Below are 19,623 nucleotides of genomic sequence, written 5' to 3'. Positions count from 1 at the left end.
GCAGGACTGACCCCATGGATAGAGGGACCCACACTGGAGCAGTTCCTGCAGGACTGACCCCATGGATAAAGGGACCCACACTGGAGCAGTTCCTGCAGGACTGACCCCATGGAAAGGGACTGGAGCAGGGAAGAGAGTGAGGAGTCCTCCCCTGAGAAGGAAGGAGCAGCAGAGGCGTGATGAACTGACCACAGCCCCATTCCCCACCTCCCTCCTTACTACAGGGAGGAGAGAGAAAATCATGAGTGAAGTTGAGCCTGGGAAGAAGGGAGGGGTGGAGTGAACATGGGGGTAGTTCCTGCAGGACTGACCCCATGGATAAAGGGACCCACACTGGAGCAGTTCCTGCAGGACTGACCCCATGGATAAAGGGACCCACACTGGAGCAGTTCCTGCAGGACTGACCCCATGGAAAGGGACTGGAGCAGGGAAGAGAGTGAGGAGTCCTCCCCTGAGAAGGAAGGAGCAGCAGAGGCGTGATGAACTGACCACAGCCCCATTCCCCCCCTCCCTCCTTACTACAGGGAGGAGAGAGAAAATCATGAGTGAAGTTGAGCCTGGGAAGAAGGGAGGGGTGGAGTGAACATGGGGGGTTTTTCAGATTTGATTTTATTTTTCATTACCCTACTCTGATTTGTTTGGTAAAAGATTACATTAATTTTTCCCCAAGTTGAGCCTGTTTTGCCCAGATGGTGAAGGATCTCTCCCTAACCTTATCCTGATCTATGAGCCTATTTCCTAAGTTTTCAAAGGCTACAAAATACTATTTATCTCTCTCCTCCTTAATTCCTTATTTAGCATCAGTAAATCTTAGTATCGATTTAAATATGGATATTCTTTAACTTCTCCTGTAACATACTCCACTTGCTTCTGAAGATCTGAACACTTGAAGATCACAGCTAAATCCTCATTTCAACATTCCTTTAGGTACAAAGAACATCATTTCCTTTACCAAGAGCAACTAAAAAGCCTGAAACTGAGTTCATCTACTATACAGTTTTCTCTAATACCTACAGCAAAATGGGTATTAAGAAAAAAAAAGTGCATTTTCAAAAGAAAAGCTTGAAATTACAACTACATTGACATATATTTGTCTCTATATAAATGATTGGTTTTTATACCTCTGTTTGCAAAATACTACTGATTAAAAAAAAAAAATCCAGTGACAACAACGAGAAGAATTTTCTTCTATCATAAAACCAAACATGTAAACACTAGACCAACCCAGCTGAATCCATCCTATTAAACCACACACGTTTTCCAGAAGACACTGCCAGCTTTGCTTCAAAAAAAACTGTTCAGGGATAGAATTGCCCAATCTCTTGCATTTCAGAGGCAAATTCAGAGCAAAAGCTTTTTCCCTCCACTGTTCCCTAGAATTAAAAATAATGTGCATTTAGTTACCCTTCTGCATGAGGTAACACCATCCAAGGTTGATGTTCATTTGCCATATAAATCCTCAACCTGGAAAACATTTTGGCGCGGTTCTTACATCAGGGATGATAATTATGTTCTTTCCTTCCACTGTGTTCATGCTTGGTTTCTCTCACTTACAAAGCACACAACTAAGTGTCTCTTTTGGGCATGAGAAGGCTCTTAGCTCCCTCTGATTCACCTCCAGTGGCAAGATGCAAAGCCTAAACTCCGAGGAGCTCCATGTCCCCTTGGAGCCACCTGCAAAGGTGGAGATTTCACAGCCCCTTTAGATATTTGCTCCAATATTTGAACCTGGTGGGAAATAAAATATGTTTCTGCATCTCTAATTGGAATTTCTCTTGCCTCAAACTTGTCACAGAGTCACTTCCTCCACCCTACCTTTCAATGAGCAGTGAGGTACACGAGAATTTGGACGAGGTGCACATCCTGCACAAGTGAGGGGCTTCACACACCACAAGCACAAGCATCAAAGCACAGCAGCTGCTGGGCTCTATGACCCACTAGGACAACCAAGCTGCTATTCCAAAATGGAACAGGCTCCTTCTGCCATCAGCAATGTCTCTTCTGCAGTTACACTGTGCCATCGGAAACGGAGTTTAACTCCTATGTTACTAATTTAACTTTCAGGAAGATCCTAGAAAGAGGCAGGTGTGCCCATGGAAGCATGAATCCTAAAAGAATTTAAGCCGAACTAAAAATACATATTGCTGCTGAAATGCCAAAGAAAGAGGAAAACTTTACCACTGTTAAAGACACCACAGAGGAATAATGCTTCATGTACTTTCAAAAAGAAACAAGCCTTTCCTGTACCCAGAGACTTGAGTTACATTTCCTCGTGCTGACACTCACATTAAGGAGAAGCGGTGCTTGTCCAAAGCCTGGAGATGATACTGCGAGACATGGGAGTCTTCATCTCCAATTCAAAACCTCCAGATGAAGGGAAAACACACCGGCTTGCTCCTGAACCTTGTTCTCCTCCAGCAGGTACACCTGTCTACAAACCCAGCTCAGTGCCACGAGCCTACTGTAAACACAGCAAGAAAGCTCCTCTCCCCTGATGCATCCGTAAAAGGATGCGCCTTTGGTGGAGGATAAATTTGACATCCGAGTCCCCTTCATCCGCCTCGACACCTTTTACAATCCCGATGCTTTCAAGATACGTGGCTAAAGTTTCTCCCCTCCTGCAAGCAAACCAGTTCAACCCACAACATAAGGGAGATAAGGCCACGAAAAGCAAACAGAGCAAAATCTAATTTATTTTCCCGGTATTGTTGAGGTGAATTGCACCGCAGAAGAAATTAAGGGTCCTTTGTCAGCATCCCAACTTTCTGGAGAAATGCCCCGTTTCTTTTAGTAAATCCACCTTTTTAACCTCTTTGTTGCAAAGTGTCAGTGGCGGATCAGCGCCGAGCAGAGTGACGAACACACAGAAGCCGGTCGGGAGCTATCGGGACTCCGATCTGGAGCTCACCTACATGTTAACTCCTCCAGCTAATTCATCATCCCGGCACGACAGCCGGCCTGATTGGGATCCTGGCAGGACAATACGGGGCCCGGCTGACCACCAAACCCCAGCCCAAGGGAGGAGGGGCTGACGGGCACGGGATGGAGAAGGCCTGAGATAAGTGCTGGCTGTCAGCGCAAGGACAAAGAAGGGCAGGCCCTGGGGAGAGAAAGGAGATAAAAAAAAATCTCGACAACTGCTTTATCTGATGAGGGTTATGGCTAATTAATTATAAACTCAATTACCTAACCCTTACTTCAGCAGTCTCTATTCATTAAGAGATAAAACCTGACTGACTGCTAACTTTCCCTTGCACACCCGCACGCACAGCACGCCGGCTTCGGGTTTGCACACTTTGCCACACAATTCTCAAAGAAGATCTCCAAAAGCCCTCATATCCCTGTCAACCTTGTGCTGGCAGGATGGAAGATTCCTCCTTTCTTTCCCCCCTGCCACCCAGCGCACCCTGTGTGGCGCCATGGGAGGGCCAGGCCTCCATGCTGTGCATTGGCATTTAAAAGCAAAGCCCCGGCATTAAACAATGGGCATTAGGGACATCAAAGCCCCCTTTCACAGCCAACTCGCTGCCTCCCCGGGCTTCTGATCTGCTTCACATTTCCAGCTGAGCCTTTAATTTTGGGTGCGAAAAGTTTGGTGGTGCAGCTCAGCGGTGTCGGCTGAACGTTATTCTCCCGAAGTTTGAAGGTAGCCACGGACATGAAAACAATGAACTCTAAAAGCCCTCGGCCAAGCTAAGGCTTGCTAATAACATACGCTGAAGTTTGCATGGAACGTAATAAAAATGTCTGTTTTATCACTGTTCAGATTCCAGCCGCGTTCCTGCAGTGCTTGGCCTCTCCTCCAGCTCCAGTTCTTGCCCCCATGCCTTGTGCTTGACACAGGCTCAAACATCCCTGCGGAATCAATCCTGCCCATTAAAAGAAGGCTCCTCTTAATCGCTCTCCAAAGCTGCAGACCTGTCTCGCTCCCACCTTTTGAATCCACAGATATTCTCAAATCCACATTTTGCTTTGGCTGCCCTTTGCTCTGGCTCTTCCCTTTCTACAGGATAATGTTCTTTACTTACATATTTTATAGAGAGGTCTCATCTATATGTGTGTGTGCATATCCATAATTATCCATATTGATATGAAACAACAAGGTGACCACACTCACGTGATGTTTCCCATCAGAACTTCTAAAAGAATAATTTCTTCCACTCCATAGAATGAGGGATCCCAGCTCTGGGTCCGTTTCTCACACTAAGTTCCTATTTCAAATCCCTGTAAAGTGTATTAACAACACAAGATTTTGGTTCATTTATGGTGCATGGTCTTTTAGGTCACTTTTCCATAATCTACATGCACCAAATGAAGTAAGAACAATGCAGCCAAATAATCAGGCTGGGCAACACACATTATTGAAGCTCTTCACTGCAGAGACATGATTATTATAATATATAATATTTTGGCCTTTATTATTATTATTATTATTGTTGTTGTTATTGTTATTATTATTATTCAGTCTTATTATTTGGTGTTGGTGAGCACCTTATTAAAGAAGATTTATTTTACTAATACTTATGGTTTGGGACTTGAATGATGTGGTCCAGTGGTTTTCACTTCGCTCCTGTGATGCTTACGTGTGGCAGCGCTTTTCTGAAACACGTTCCTGCATTTGGTTCCCTTCCTCATTTGTCCTGCTGACACCCAGGGCCTTCCCTACATCCCACCTTGCTCAGCTCCATCTTCCAAGACTTCCCAAAGAAGCCAAAAATCTGTTGTTATACAAACTTCAGAGACTTTTTCACTCCATGATTTAACAACTTCAATTCAAACTGTTGTCTCATGATTTTAAAGCGCAGCACACAGGCAAGTTCAGCTACAACTAAAGGCTGTCTGCTTTGATGGAGCCTTTCAAAATATGAAAATAAAATTCTTGAACACCACAACCCCACACAGCAGCCAACTCAACTCTGTTTATCTTCTGAGTAACATGACGAATAATAACATCACCCACCCCGAGCTTCTGTGCTGTTCTGAATATCAACTCCATACCTTCCCTCACCACAACCAATTCCATATCCAATTAATATTGACTTTCTTGCTCCCCTTTTCCATGAAGTTGGAAGGCTTATGCCATGCTTTCATGGTTGAGTTCTTCCCACTGAAATTTGCTGATCAGATCCCTGTGATCTTCTGAACTTCTTTTGAACTTCCAGCCTTTTTACTTGGCAGCACAAACCAGACTGCAAAATCACCCAAGTCTGAATCACCCTGTATTGTCTCTACCTGCTCTGACCAACAGTTCTGAAGATATTCCAAAATCACAGCATGGTTTGGGTTGGAAGGGATCTTGAAGATCATCTCCTTCCAACTCTCCTGTTCCATTAATAAAGTTTTTAAATCAATACCATTCCCTTCAGCTCTCACCACTTAATCCTTCACCTAAGAAATGCAATTACAGGTGCTTAATACACCTTGAATAAAACCACACAGTTTTCTGCTTGTATTCTGAACTATTAAGAAGAAGGTCTGCATTAGGTTTATTTGGAGTTATTTATCTCAAGCTGCCAAGGTAGCTGACACCTCTGGTCAAATCCCAAACTCAAGACGCTGGGAAGGGCAGATACACACCCATCACCTTCCCTTTGTTTCCCAGAATTGTAACAAACCCATGAAATCCCTACAGCAAAGGGATGAGGATGCACCAAGCACCAAAACCATCTCATTTATATCCAGGCTCCCTTCCACCACACTTCTCCCTCTTCTCTGGGGCTGTAACTCTCCCCTGTTTTGACAGGAGCACGAATCCAGCTGTGTTCTGACCTCCCTCTTCAGCAACGCGTATGGAGGAGTTCGCTGCTCCCTCTTCACCCAGTTTTGCTGCAAATAATGACCATTTCGAGTCTCTTCCCCCATACATATTCACTTTTATGTACTCCTATAACTTTTTATCTAAAGGAAGATGATTGTGCTTTCAACAAATTACAGCTTAAAAGAAAGAAACAGTAAAAAAACCCAATGCTGTTTTCCATCAACAATTTCACGCAGCTCTTTAACTTAAAAATATAAACTCTGCTTGAAACAACCCCACACTCTGCAACACTGTTCTCTCAACTGCCTTCCCATCATACCAAGAGGATTAGGGGGAAGAAAAGGAAGACTTGTCCCATTCATCAATAGAGGAGTTATTCATCCGAAGTTTATTATCTCAGGTAATTTGATCAATACACTTCACCTTTATAGTCCCGTTGTCCTTGTGAGCAAAGCATTTTGCGTTTTATAGTGAGATGGTTATTATGAAGGCTATTCGCAGGGAAATTCTCTGCAGTTAAAAGTTTTTCCAATTAACTACATTTAACATCATTTAAGCCATAAACTGGCGGTTACATTTCCCATCATTGTTGTCGGAGTGTGGCGGTGCTCAGGAGGCAGGCAGAGCACATTTGGCAAATACATCAACCAATACTTTGGAATGGGAAGCAAGGAAACCCTGCCAGCTAATGGAGAAAGACTTTTTCAGTCTTTTTTTTTTTTTTTTTCAGTGCAGAGTCAGGAATATGAAATGAAAAAAAAAAAAAAAAAAAGGGTGGATCAGTAGAAATCCTAGGAAAAAAAAATCACAAAGAGCTGCCTCAGTCCTTGGGATGCTCCTCGGGTTCAATCCTTCTCCTTTCACGCAATGTCACAACTCCTGGAATGGTCTGGATTGGAAAGGACCTTGAAGTTCATCTTGTTCCACTTCTGTGCCATTGGCGGGGACAGCTTCCACTAGACCAGGCTGCTCCAAGCCCCCTCCAGCCCAGCCACTGTGTTCCTTCCTGAGTTTTCTCATTCCAGAAAACCGTGGTGTCTGTGTAACTGAGCTATGAATTACAGCACGTGAGGACAAATTCTCTGATGTCCTCCAGGTTAGCATCTCCAAATCCCACTCTCCTCACCCCACACCTGAGCTGCTTCCTCCTCACTTCCTAACCTTCAGCGTAAGGCACCACAAAAGACACGGGGAAAGGCTTCAAAACAGAAGCAGAACACCAAATTCTCAGAGATCAGCTGTTCTAAGGAGAGAAACCTCTAAAAACTTGCTCGAAAATAAAAAATTATTATTCCTTGAGAGATATCCTCAGAACAAACTAGTTCATTAAAGTCGTATCAGCACTTGTAATTGGCCCTTGTTGGCCAATAGAAGGAGACATTTGCAACTTTTCCCAGGAAATTATATTCTAAATCCTTCATAAGGTGGACCTTGTCCTTTTCTGAGGAAACTTGATAGCAGTCTTTAGTATTCACTGGCATAATTAGGACTGCAGTTAATTTCATTAAATTCTCTTGCTGCTAAATGAAGCAGATTATGAGACATCTTTTATTGCAAGGCATGAAATTACAGCCTGTCAGCTGCCAATGGTAGAGTAAAACTAATGAATTACAGGGTAAATAACACCAGAATTAACCAGCCAATTTAACATAGCAGAGAACAAAGTCATTTTTACTTGGAGCCACCACTGCTGGGATCCCTTTCAGCTGAAAGGGAACCAACCTCAAATCTAAACAACCAGGAAAGCCACGTTTCTTGGGCAGCAGTGTTAAAAAACCAACACAGCCAAGAAGCTGGGAGAAAATTGGTCAGATACGTACAGAAAGGCATCGCTAAAATATTTAAATTGTGGTATGTCCAAGTAGTTTGTGCTGATGTATTATCCTTTAGCCAGCCCAGGAAAAAGGGCAGAGGAGCATTAATTTGTTGCTATTATAACTGGTTTAATGGGGCCAGCTCTTCCCAGGCAGCACGAGACACAATCCCCATTAATGAGGGCCAGACACACTGTGGGTAGATAATTAAAGGAAACAGAAAGCAGGTGTAACCAGCCACTTCCATTTCCTACTCCTGTCCTTCCAAACCTCTGACACAGGACACAGGAGGTGCCTTCTCTCTGCACAGCACACCAGGCCACCCCTCCCTGCCAGGAGGGCAGGAGGAATGCTCTTTGGAGCCTGCCAGGAGGGCAGGATGGATGCCCCTCTAAGCTCTGACCAGGAGCTTCCACAAGCAAGGACTCTTCCCAACACTCTCCTGAAGCCTGTCAGGTTGTTACACACACAGACAAATTTTTGGGGCTAAGGAGAGAGATTTGCTCTGTGTAGGCTGGTGTCCCACTCCCCTCTTTTAAAAAATTTCTTTAATTATTTTTATTTTAGAGTTTTATTTAACCCTACTTGTACAAGGAACAAACCCCACCTCTCTCAAATTTACATGGAAATCTTGTTATGTGGAAACAGAGGCTGAGGAAAAGAACAGCAAAGTGCTTATCCCCACTCAAACAAAGGAAGGCAGATACCTGAGTGCACGGACAGCAGAAAGAGTCCCAAAATCCTCCCGATGCCAGTGAAAGCAAACAATAAACCCAAAGAGAAATGTAAATAAAGCTTTCATCTCAGATTAATGCTCCCATTTTTCTGACACGAGGATTATTTTTCTTACAGCAGCGTCTCTCCATCTCCAGGAACAGAGTCCAGGTACAGGAGGTATCAGCAAGGAGAAGGTGCAGTGAGAGAAAGCCCCTGTTACTAAAAGAGCTGATCATTTCCTCATTTTAGCAAACATTTCATATTGTTATCAGTCCTTCACCAACAAAAAGCATTTTAAAATTATGCTTCTGGTTGCATTTTCAACAGGTTTCTAAGAGACATCACCTCAAGTCACTTTGCCAGCCTTTTAGAGCTTTAAGTTCAACATCAACCAAGTTTGATGGAGGGGCAGGGACACCAAGGGGGTGTTCTGACAGGTTTTGTCCAGTTTCATACATGCCTGCAAGACTGAAAATCCCTGCCTTAGAGAACAGAGTGTAGCTGGAATATTCTGCTGGAGGATGGAGCAGGAGCTTACCTGCACCTGGTACCAGCATAGCACACTCTGTTCCTACCCCACAGAGGCAGGGTGAAAAAACTTACGCAATTTATCCTTCTAGTGGAAAGCACCTCAGCCCACAGCAGGGGGTGGAATGAGATGAGCTTTAAGGTCCCTTCCAGCCCAAACCATTCTGGGATTCTATGTTTGACTTGAAAAACCTGAGATGCTCATTGACCTTCCAAAAAAACCATTTACGTTTAAAATTCTGCATGTAAATCTACAAACCCTAGAGCAACTAAAAGCAAACAAAAGAAGAACTACACAGCAGAACTTGTGAACACCTTCCACTAGACCAAGTTGCTCCAAGCCTCAGCCACCTGTCTCCATGCTGGAGTGGGGAAAGGAGAGAACAAGAGCCAAGGGAAGCCAACCGAGCACCTGAACACTGTTGTGTTCACAAGAGAGGAACTCCTGTGCCATCACTGCTGATGCCACTCCAGAGCTCCTTGGGACCAGGACAGCAGCACCGTTCAGAGAGGCTGGAGGAGAAATCACCTATGCAAAAAGAGCATTTTTGGCAAAAGAGCAAACCTTAAACCAAACCTGATTTTAGAAGTTCCAGTCCATGCTGTGAGTTCAGAATGAGGTTTCTCACCAAACCCCTTCTCTAAGTGTGTCTGGGAGCTGATTTGCCCTGAAGTCATCTCCAGCCCATGCAGGTCTTCCACACTCCATGCAGAGAGATGTTGCCTCTCTTAATTTCCTCTTTCTTTACTCTCCGTGGCTTCAATTCCCATCGCATTTCAGGCAAACATTTTAAGACCCCCAGACCTACTCTGGACCAACACTGATACCTTGCCTCCAGCAGTGGGAAGCTCAGAAATCTGACAGCATTCATGCATCAGCTCCAGTGGTGTTCCTGACCCAGAGCTCTACAGACCCAGAGCTCCAGGCACTGACAAGGAGCTCCAGAGGCACCAAAGAGTTGCTTCCAGCCAGGAATCAATCATGGTGCTTCCTGCTTGGAGACAGCAGCACCTCCAGAACCAACACCTCTGGGGACTGCTGGGCCATTTTCTGAGAGGTTGTCAAGATTCCTGATGTTATTATCACCTGGTTTTTATTCTCACTTTCCATCTCCTTCAGAGTCTTTGCTCAGTATTTGCCCTCCTTCCTCTTACCTATTTAAAACAGATTTTGCTTCTCACCTGTCTTATTGTAGCAGCATAACTCTGCATCAGAGCTCTGCCCCTCCAGTTCTCTTTTCCATCACACTGGCAATTCTTTCCCCTCTTCTCTTACCTTCAAAGCCCCTTGCTTTTGTCTGCCTTCACCTACTGCAGAAACGGGGAGCTTGGACTCCTTGTGCTGCATAAACACACAAGAAACCTCCTGCATCAAAACACCACACCAACATTAACAAGTGTCACTTAATTGGAACTAAGTGTGACTTAATCTGTATGGGAACTACTTAGAGCAATCACCATTCTGCAAGATTAAAGCACCAACAACGCTGATCATGCACCTGCTATTTCTCAGCTACAAACACGGTATTGCCATGAACTCCCAACTCACAGCAACGTTTGCTGTGCAAAGGGCAAATTGAGAAAACGTTCCCAAGTAGCTCCTTGCCTTGCATGAGCTTAAACGAACACAAAATGCCAATTCTCAGAATGCTGGGCACACTTCAGCACTCTCTCCACAGCAGGAAGGGGTTGTGCAGCCCACCTGCCTGACACAGCTCTGCAAACCTGAAAATCTGTTATTGTTCAGGAGATGTAGCTCACACAAAAAGTCAACATACACATATAATTCCAGATTTGCAGAATCAGACTCGGGTATTACTTAACGTGAAGCACACCAGCCATACGTATCCCTGTGCTTACTCAGTTTGCATCCTAAACAAGAGTTTTCACCCAGTTTGCTCAGAGCTCAGCTCTTAGTCAAGGACTTCCAGTGCATCTCTCCCCCCATTGAAAAAGCTGCTTTGTTTTTAATTTGTCCATGAAACAGCCTGTACAATTCTGATTCCTAAAGTGATGATACCTGCCACCTTAAACAATCCCTGCTCTTCAATTCTCCTCCGTACCAATGCATTGCTCACTTCAGACACCAGAATTCCTAAGCAATTCAACCACTTCGGTAATTTCAATTGATTTTTCTTTCCAATACCTCCTGCACTTGAAGATTTCTTAATTCCCCCCGAAATATTCACAGAGAAGAGAGCATTAGATGTTAATCTAGCTCCTTGATTTGTAGCAGTTCTGCAGTTCTCTACCCAACCATTTAAACACTGTCATTCATAATAGGGTGATATACTGTACTATAAACCCTTTCGCAAATGGTACGTCTTGGTATTTTTCTTTTGTGACAAAGACTCAGATTAGTTATAAAGGGGAAAGAAATGGACTCAGTGCTCAGACCTTCCTACAGAATCTCACTGCTTAACAGCCTCCCCCCTTTTTTAAAAGGAAATCCAGCCCCTCTTCTTCAAAGAAAGCCAAAATCACTAAGCTTTTATTTTTCCTGAGAGAGAACATTCTGTGGTCTGACAGCCCCCAGAGCCCAGCAGCTTTCTCCTACAGTATTAATCCTGAAATCACAGAATCCCAGAGTGGTCTGGATTAGAAGGGAACTTAAAGCCCATCCAGTCCCACCCCCTGCCATGGGCAGGGACATCTTCCACTAGCCCAGGTTGCTCCAAGCCCTGTCCAACCTGGCCTTGGACACTTCCAGAGATCCAGGGGCAGCCATGACATGTTGGAGGCCTCATGTCAGATCCTGGCATTGATTCCAGGCACAGGAGCCTGTCCCTGGGGGTCGCTGGAGAAGTGTCTTGGTGAGGTACCAGAAGCACATAAAAGCGAAAGGCCATCCAAATTTGGGTTAAAGCAGCAGAAGTTGGAGTGGGTGGGTTTTAGTCCCATTCCAGTTCATTCTCCCACACTGCCCTTGTTTTTTCTGGTTCTTTCACACAAGGATGAAGGTACACGTTTCAAGCAGACACATGGCACTGTCCCCAGAGCTGAACAAAGCTCAGTCCCCTTCCAGCCAGCTCAGACCATGCTCTGGCTTTAGGGCTTGTTTACACCCCCACAGACCAGATCCAATCCACACGGCAGTTTTTAGCCAAACACATTTGGATAAACTCTCAATTAAGACAGAGCGGGGCTGTATCAAAATACTTTACATCTGTTACGTTTGCTTCATGCACTTAGTTGGAAATTCTATCAAAAAAGCAATTGAGTTCTCCTGGCAGGTTTTAGTCTGTATAAACCACTCTGTCTGCTCCTCACTGGAATAGTTTCTGCTCAGGAAAACTAAACCCCCAACTGTGTGTTCACATTGCTTTTGTCTTCTCCCTAGCAGCAGTTACAAAGTTCATTTCAAGCTTTACAGCTTTAGGACATCTGTAAGTGAAATGCATCCGGGTCATCTGATCATGACACTCATCACAACGTGAAGGATCCTTTACAATAAACAAAACGCTCAGTTATACGATTTTTCTCCCTGTTTTAACTCATACAAAAGAAACTGAGATTTCATTTGTAAGAATTGCACTTTAATTATAGAATACTCGAGTGGTTTGGGTTGGAAAGGACCTTAAAAACCATACAATTCCACCTTCCTGAGCAGCAGAAGTTGGAGTGGGTGGGTTTTAGTCCCATTCCAGTTCATTCTCCCACACTGCCCTTGTTTTTTCTGGTTCTTTCACACAAGGATGAAGGTACACGTTTCAAGCAGACACATGGCACTGTCCCCAGAGCTGAACAAAGCTCAGTCCCCTTCCAGCCAGCTCAGACCACGCTCTGGCTTTAGGGCTTGTTTACACCCCCACAGACCAGATCCAATCCACACGGCAGTTTTTAGCCAAACACATTTGGATAAACTCTCAATTAAGACAGAGCGGGGCTGTATCAAAATACTTTACATCTGTTACGTTTGCTTCATGCACTTAGTTGGAAATTCTATCAAAAAAGCAATTGAGTTCTCCTGGCAGGTTTTAGTCTGTATAAACCACTCTGTCTGCTCCTCACTGGAATAGTTTCTGCTCAGGAAAACTAAACCCCCAACTGTGTGTTCACATTGCTTTTGTCTTCTCCCTAGCAGCAGTTACAAAGTTCATTTCAAGCTTTACAGCTTTAGGACATCTGTAAGTGAAATGCATCCGGGTCATCTGATCATGACACTCATCACAACGTGAAGGATCCTTTACAATAAACAAAACGCTCAGTTATACGATTTTTCTCCCTGTTTTAACTCATACAAAAGAAACTGAGATTTCATTTGTAAGAATTGCACTTTAATTATAGAATACTCGAGTGGTTTGGGTTGGAAAGGACCTTAAAGACCATACAATTCCACCTTCCTGCCATGGGCAGGGACACCTTCCACTAGCCCAGGTTGTTCCAAGCCCCGTCCAACCTGGCCTTGGACACTTCCAGGGATGGGGCAGCCACAGCTTCTCTGGGCAACCTGTGCCTATTATTCCCTTTCAATTCAAAATATTTAAGTACCAACATCTGGCCTGGCTGCTAAGACTGCTCTAAAGATGTGCTGATAATTACTGCAGTCACAGGATTTTTGGAATAAAAGCAGGATTAGAGAAAACAGTATTTAAATCAAAGAGTAAGGACTTCCATAGCACATATTTCAAATATCCAAACCAGTTATAGTCAGAGCACCAATGCTTCAAACACCCCGTTTCCCCCCCCCAAAGCAATATTCCTTTTTCATGCCATTTATTGTTTTTACTTTGCCATTGTTAGCTATATTCTGGGAAAATACCTCCTCACATGTTATACACTGAAGCGCCAAGGCTTTAAAATAAAACAACAAAACACAAACCCACCCAAAATAAGACAGGAAACAAGGGATGCTGGGCCAACACCCCCGATCCAGATTCACACACAATTACCACACAATTAAATGGGAGCAAAAGAACGATGAAAACATTCCGAATGCCCAAAGTTTGCTTTGTTCAAAATATTAGGCTAAAGGGCTTTAACTGCGTGCTGTTCAGTTTACTCTTTTGATTGCTTTGCCACTATGTAAATCAATTTGTTAATGTTCCTTACAAAATGCATGAGCCAGTTATACTGACAAACACACAAAGCTCATTCGTAATTAGCAGTTAATTAGTACGAAGGAACAGATGCTGTTAGAGTTTCAGCAGGCGAACAGGTTCTGTAAACAATGCTTATAAATCTAAATGAATTTATTAACCACAATGCAACTGTCAACGTTTTGCTGGCAACCACACAAATATGGTGGAATCCCCAAAACATCTTTACAACATATTAATAATCATTGTGTCAACCCAAGTCTACCAGGCAGCCTCACTTGCTAACTGTCACAAGCTTCCTACTTAATCTTCTTATGTCACTTCTCCAGACTAATTCCTCATGCCCTGGGAGAAGAGCTGCAGCCACCAAAGCCGGCCCAGATGCGCATGGATTCACCTCCGACACACGGCGGCTCCTCGGAACAAAGGCATTTTCCCACTGCTTCCCTGAGCAAGCATCCCCATCATGCTGGATGCAACCTGGCCCAGTAGAAGATGTCCCTGTTCATCTGGGGATTTGGTCTAGATGATCCCTTAAAGGTCCTTTCTAACCCAAATCATTCTGATTCCAGATCTCGTCTACTGAAAAGAAGTAAAGGCCAATTCTGCCTGCTCTGCTGGCTGATTTGGAGGTGTCCCCCCAAGCCAAGCCAGCGCTGAGCTGCTGCCGACACAAGGGATTGCAGGGAGTTCTGAGAGCTCAGAAGGGGTTTAGGTTGGATATCAGGGAAAGGTTCTTCCCCCAGAGGGTGCTGGGCACTGCCCAGGCTCCCCAGGGAATGGGCACGGCCCCGAGGCTGCCAGAGCTCCAGGAGCGTTTGGGCAGCGCTGCCAGGGATGCCCAGGGTGGGGTTCTTGGGGTGTCTGTGCAGGGCCAGGGGTTGGACTTTGATCCTTGTGGGTCCCTCCCAGCTCAGGATATTCTTCTGTGGCTATAAACTCATGCACTCAGCCACTGACCGATGCCATCGTTTTGTGGGGGTGTTTTGATTACCTGGACAGATGAAGGTGGCTCAGATAAAGAGACTGCATCTTGTAAAGCATTTTCTAGATGCAACTATTGAAGCATCACCTCGAGTCAGAGGCTTTTGGCCAGGGGCCAGCTCGGAGCCTTAGGGCAACAGTGAAGATCCCACAGTGCCCTCGCTGCTGTCACTCTCTGCATGTCACACTGACATGCCACCCTGATATATAACACCATTCCAGCACTGGAAAATTCTAATAAATTTTTTAAAGTCGTATTATGGCTTGCTTTATTGATGTTCCCTTTTACACCTCCATTGCTTTTGCTCATTGCCTCTCCTCTCCACCAAAGCACTCTGACAGCTCTTCCCCACGTTCTGTCCTGGGGATACTCCAGCATTTGCAATATCCAGCACACAGAACAGGATGAGAACATCCCAAATGCATTAAATCCTCCATAGTCTCACCAGAGGGACTGCTTGGCTTGCTTCCTGTAGGCTCCAGCCCTACTCACTCCATTGTTACTGGACCCAAAAACCTGGAAGTTGGGGGAGCCCATTCTCAGCACCAGGCACAAGAGGAGGATGTTCATGTTAGAGCCTCAGGTAAATACAAATGCTCTGTGCCTTCTCTTACCAACACTGGAAAACAGATCCTTGACTGGTTTATCCTAAAGAGCAGCACCTGGCTCCTTTTATACAATAGGCATTTCTTCCCCCACTTTTTAAAAAAAATTGGTATTTTAGATAAGAAAAGCTATTCTGGTACTCTGCTCCTCCCTGCTTCCATTCTCTTTCCACAGTCTCTCCAAGGATGCTTAACCTGATCAACACTCTATTCCAAACAAAAGCTGGAATGTCTCCTCTTGAATCTTCTCCTTTTGAATCTTAAGGATGAGCAAGAGCTACAATCACACCTGATGTGTCAGCTAGGAAATTATCAGCTGCTACTCTAACCCACAAGTTTGTCCCTGTCTCTTTCAAGAAACATCAAGAGAACTACATTTGGATGGGATTTAAAATAAATGAATCAATAAATAAGGAAGATGGAGTTGAACCCATTGCTTACTGGCAGTCATAAGCAATCTACGACCTCTTATGGCATTAACACATAAAACATTTAGGAAACACATTTATAAAACATTCAGGAAACATAAAATTTCCCTGTGTTTTTAAAGCTGGTGATCCTGCTACTCTCCATCATTGCCCTACAAAGCACTGGTCTCCTTTGCTCACTCTGAAGGCTGGGCCACACAAATAAATGGAACATTATGTTTGAAATTGTGTGCCCCCTGCCCAAATCAACACTAATAAACAATTAAATACACCCTTAGCTCCAGGGTCACAGCCATGGGAAGTCAAAAAAAGAGATGGAAAGTCAATTTCTCTGAAAAGTGTATTGATAATATTTCATTTACGGATCCTTAAGTGCACCTGTGGAACAGCTGTAGGGAGCTCACCTTGGTCTAAGAATGCTTGGCACTATCACTGTATGACAGGCCTGGGTATTCAAAGTATTTAGAGGTGCAATAACATTTTATAAGATGTGAAACAGAAAATTCATATTTTAGGGACTACGAAAAATTAGGAGACTAATTAAAAGAAACATATTAGAAATTTAATCTTTATAATCCAAAGACCCAAATTCCATCTTCTTCCTGCAACCCTCAGACATCCCAGGAAGGGAAACCAGCAGACTCCAGAAAGCAGGAGGAAGCAGATGGGAGGACCCAGTGGGACAAACTGATGGATGCATGAGGAAAAAGAGGAATTGTCTCAATCAGAGAGGCTGAGGCTCGTGTCCAGGTCTGCAGGCTGTGGCCAAGAGGCAGAAGAGGCCGTGCTCTTGGAGTAGAAGCCTGATCCTTGGGCAAGGGAAGGGTTTAACGCCCGGAGCTCCCAGCTCTAGATGTCCAAGACAGCTTTTCAATGCTACTTTATTTCAAATTCTAAGGACTACAGCTTTTCTTGAGATGGCATCTGAAATTCATCAAGTGGAAAAACCCACAAACCAGGCTTCCACAGTCAAATTAAACATTATTCCAGACAGGTACATGGAGCTGAAGCCATTCTTCTGATGTAAGGGCACATTTGATCTAATTGGAAAAAATATTTCAAGTGCACTGGGAATAGTCACTGTTAACTGAATGCAACAACGAAAAAGGAAAAAAGAGCATGCAGACCCCAGGGAATTACCAAATCAATTAACAACTAATTCAGGAACTAATTTCTGTATTGCCTCTTAGCACAAAACTGTATCTCTAATTTCTCCTGCAATAAGCATCACCATGATAGTCCTAACACACTCTGACGCTTTAAATGAGTTTACAAGTATCTCTTTTTGATTGGCTATATAACATTATTTCTTCACAGTTCAATGCAACCATAGCCAAGTGCTCTGAAATATTTAATTATACTGGTAGCGACCAGTTAACAATTTACAGAACCACAGCAAGCACAAAACATTTTATAACTGGTAATCAGCTAATTAAAAAAAAAACCCAGCAAAATGTGTATGTTCTGATTATAAACAATTGCAGAAGAATTACACAGAAGATTTCAGCACTAAGAGTATTTGGCTCCACACCATACCCTGGTGTTTGTACAAGCTGATCTGGAGACTGATTACTGTGATTAGACAGACGTGTGACAGAGGAAATTACACCTCACGCTGGAGATAAATAAATCAAACCATGTCATCTGCCAGTTCCTTGTAAATCACATCAGTCCTGACTTTGGGAAAGCTGCTCCTTGGAGACACCCAGCACTGCCTTGCAAACAGCAGTCTACAAACCTACCTGAGCATCCATAAGGAAAAATACAAAGCAGAGGGAGTTTTGGTCAATGCTCCTTCCAGGACCTGAGGGGAGCCTAAGAGGAAGATGGAGAGAGACTTTTCACAAGAGCCTGGAGTGTCAGGACAAGGGGATATGGCTTCAAAGAGGGCAGGGTTGGATGGGATATGGAGAAGAATTTCCTCCCTGTGAGGGTGGGGAGGCCCTGGCACAGGGTGCCCAGAGAAGCTTCCCCATCCCTGCAAGTGTCCACGGCCAGGCTGGACACTGGGGCTTGGAGCAGCCTGGTCCAGTGGAAGGTGTCCCTGCCCATGGCAGGGGGTGGAACAAGATGAACTTTAAGGTCCTTCCCAACCCAAACCACTCTGGGATTCTCTGTTTAGGAGCAGAAGCAGCAGCACAGCGGGCTGGGTCTGTGTGTTGGTGAAACAGGGGCTTCAGTGCAGAAACACACAGCTGTAAGGAAGGGAAGTAAATCCCGGGTTCTGTGCACCCTCCACGTTTGCTGCCATCCTTCTGAACTGCTTTTGGCCCCTACCTGCATTAGCCACTTTCATTTCAAAACACAACCTGATGCTGAACTCAGAGGAGAGAAGCCATCAGATAAGCCCAGGCACTCCTGGCTGTAGAATCATCTGTCGGTCGTGCTCCTCTAGATCGTTTTTTTCACCCTGTCAAGTCCGATGAATTAAGCAGCAAGAGCTGCTAAGATCGTTGCTTATTTGTCCTCTCTTCTGGTAGACTCCAAGTAAACATCTGCAGCCAGGAAAGCTGCTGCAAAGAGCATTTACTGTTTGTGAGGACGGCGAGTCTTGGATGTGACACTTGCCCGGAGCACTGCAGTGCTCTTGTGGGAGTGAGGATGACTAAGGACATCACTTTGACTGACCAGACATGGCAGATGATCCCTTTTCAAAACCTACTGCCACGACAGTGCCGTGCCTGCTGAAATGCTCCAGCAGCTGGACAGACAGCTACGGGTATTTTAAGGGAAAACACACTGCAAGCAGGATGATCTCACAGCTTCAATGGAAGCACCAAGGTAACAGCATTGTGTGTTATTCCATGCAAGAGCTGTAATTGTGTAACTGGTGCTTAAACATCCCAACTAGGGCTAAAAATGAACAAAACCAAGTTTAGGGAGTAGGAAATCTCTAGTGAAGCAGAGGCAAGACTGACCTACACCTGTGGGGAGCTGAGGAAAAGTGACAGGTTTTTTAATGTTAGACATTTGATGAGAGCCTCTTCAAAGTTACCTCTGCTGAATTTAATGATTTTTTATAAAATTCAGATGTATGTTGGGAAGTGCCCGGTTTTGTTTATGCCCATCTTAAGGAAAAACCGCAAGTTGTGCATCCAGGAACCAAACTCTTCTTCACGAACAGCAGATCAGTGATGCCACCCCATTGCCTCGACATAAAAAATATTTGCCATTTTTAGGTCAGAGTAAAGGGAAAAGAAAAAAGACAAAATACCTAATTTCATTAAGATTACTTTAATGTACTTAAATGTGCCAAGCTGGCAGGCAAAGAAGGTCATTTGAAATATCACCTAAAAGTAAAGCCTGAATAAGATATTCCACTTTCTCCATTAATCCAGCCATTTGCAAACTGTGGGAAGGGAATGGATTCTGAAGTTCACCTTTGCAAGTCATGGATGGCAAATTTTTCACTGTGTCATCAATACAGCATTAACCATTAGAACATTTATTTCCAATCCAGGCTTCAAGTTTGTCATCCCTGAGTGATGCAGGAATTTGGGCGGCAGGAGAGGTGCAGCACCTCCCAGGGTAAGCCAAGGGTGGAGACAACCTGTCAAACATCAGTTTTGGCCAGTTTTTGGTAAAAGAACAGTCAAGGTTATATAGCTGGAGTCTATAATGATGTGAGCATCTGTGATTAAGTGCAAAGGGCAAAGAGAAGAAGGGCTGGGAGCAGAAAGTCAAGGCCAGCCCTTACGTATTTATTTACACTCCAGGCTGGGAGGGATGGGGGCAGGACAGAGGAAAAA

The 19,623-nt window shown here is 44.4% G+C and overlaps 1 protein-coding gene across 1 annotated transcript in view; it reads right to left on the bottom strand.

The window, feature by feature from the left end:
- AGAP1 (ArfGAP with GTPase domain, ankyrin repeat and PH domain 1) overlaps positions 1–19,623 on the bottom strand; it is a gene marked incomplete at its 3' end in the record, with an annotated part of 282,469 nt that overhangs the window by 132,079 nt on the left and 130,767 nt on the right. The gene's annotated exons all lie outside the window — the stretch shown is intronic.

This window comes from Corvus brachyrhynchos, unplaced genomic scaffold, assembly GCF_000691975.1.
Source record: "Corvus brachyrhynchos isolate BGI_N302 unplaced genomic scaffold, ASM69197v1 scaffold79, whole genome shotgun sequence".
Classification (NCBI taxonomy): domain Eukaryota; kingdom Metazoa; phylum Chordata; class Aves; order Passeriformes; family Corvidae; genus Corvus; species Corvus brachyrhynchos.
This window is presented reverse-complemented; position numbering and strand designations above follow the sequence as displayed.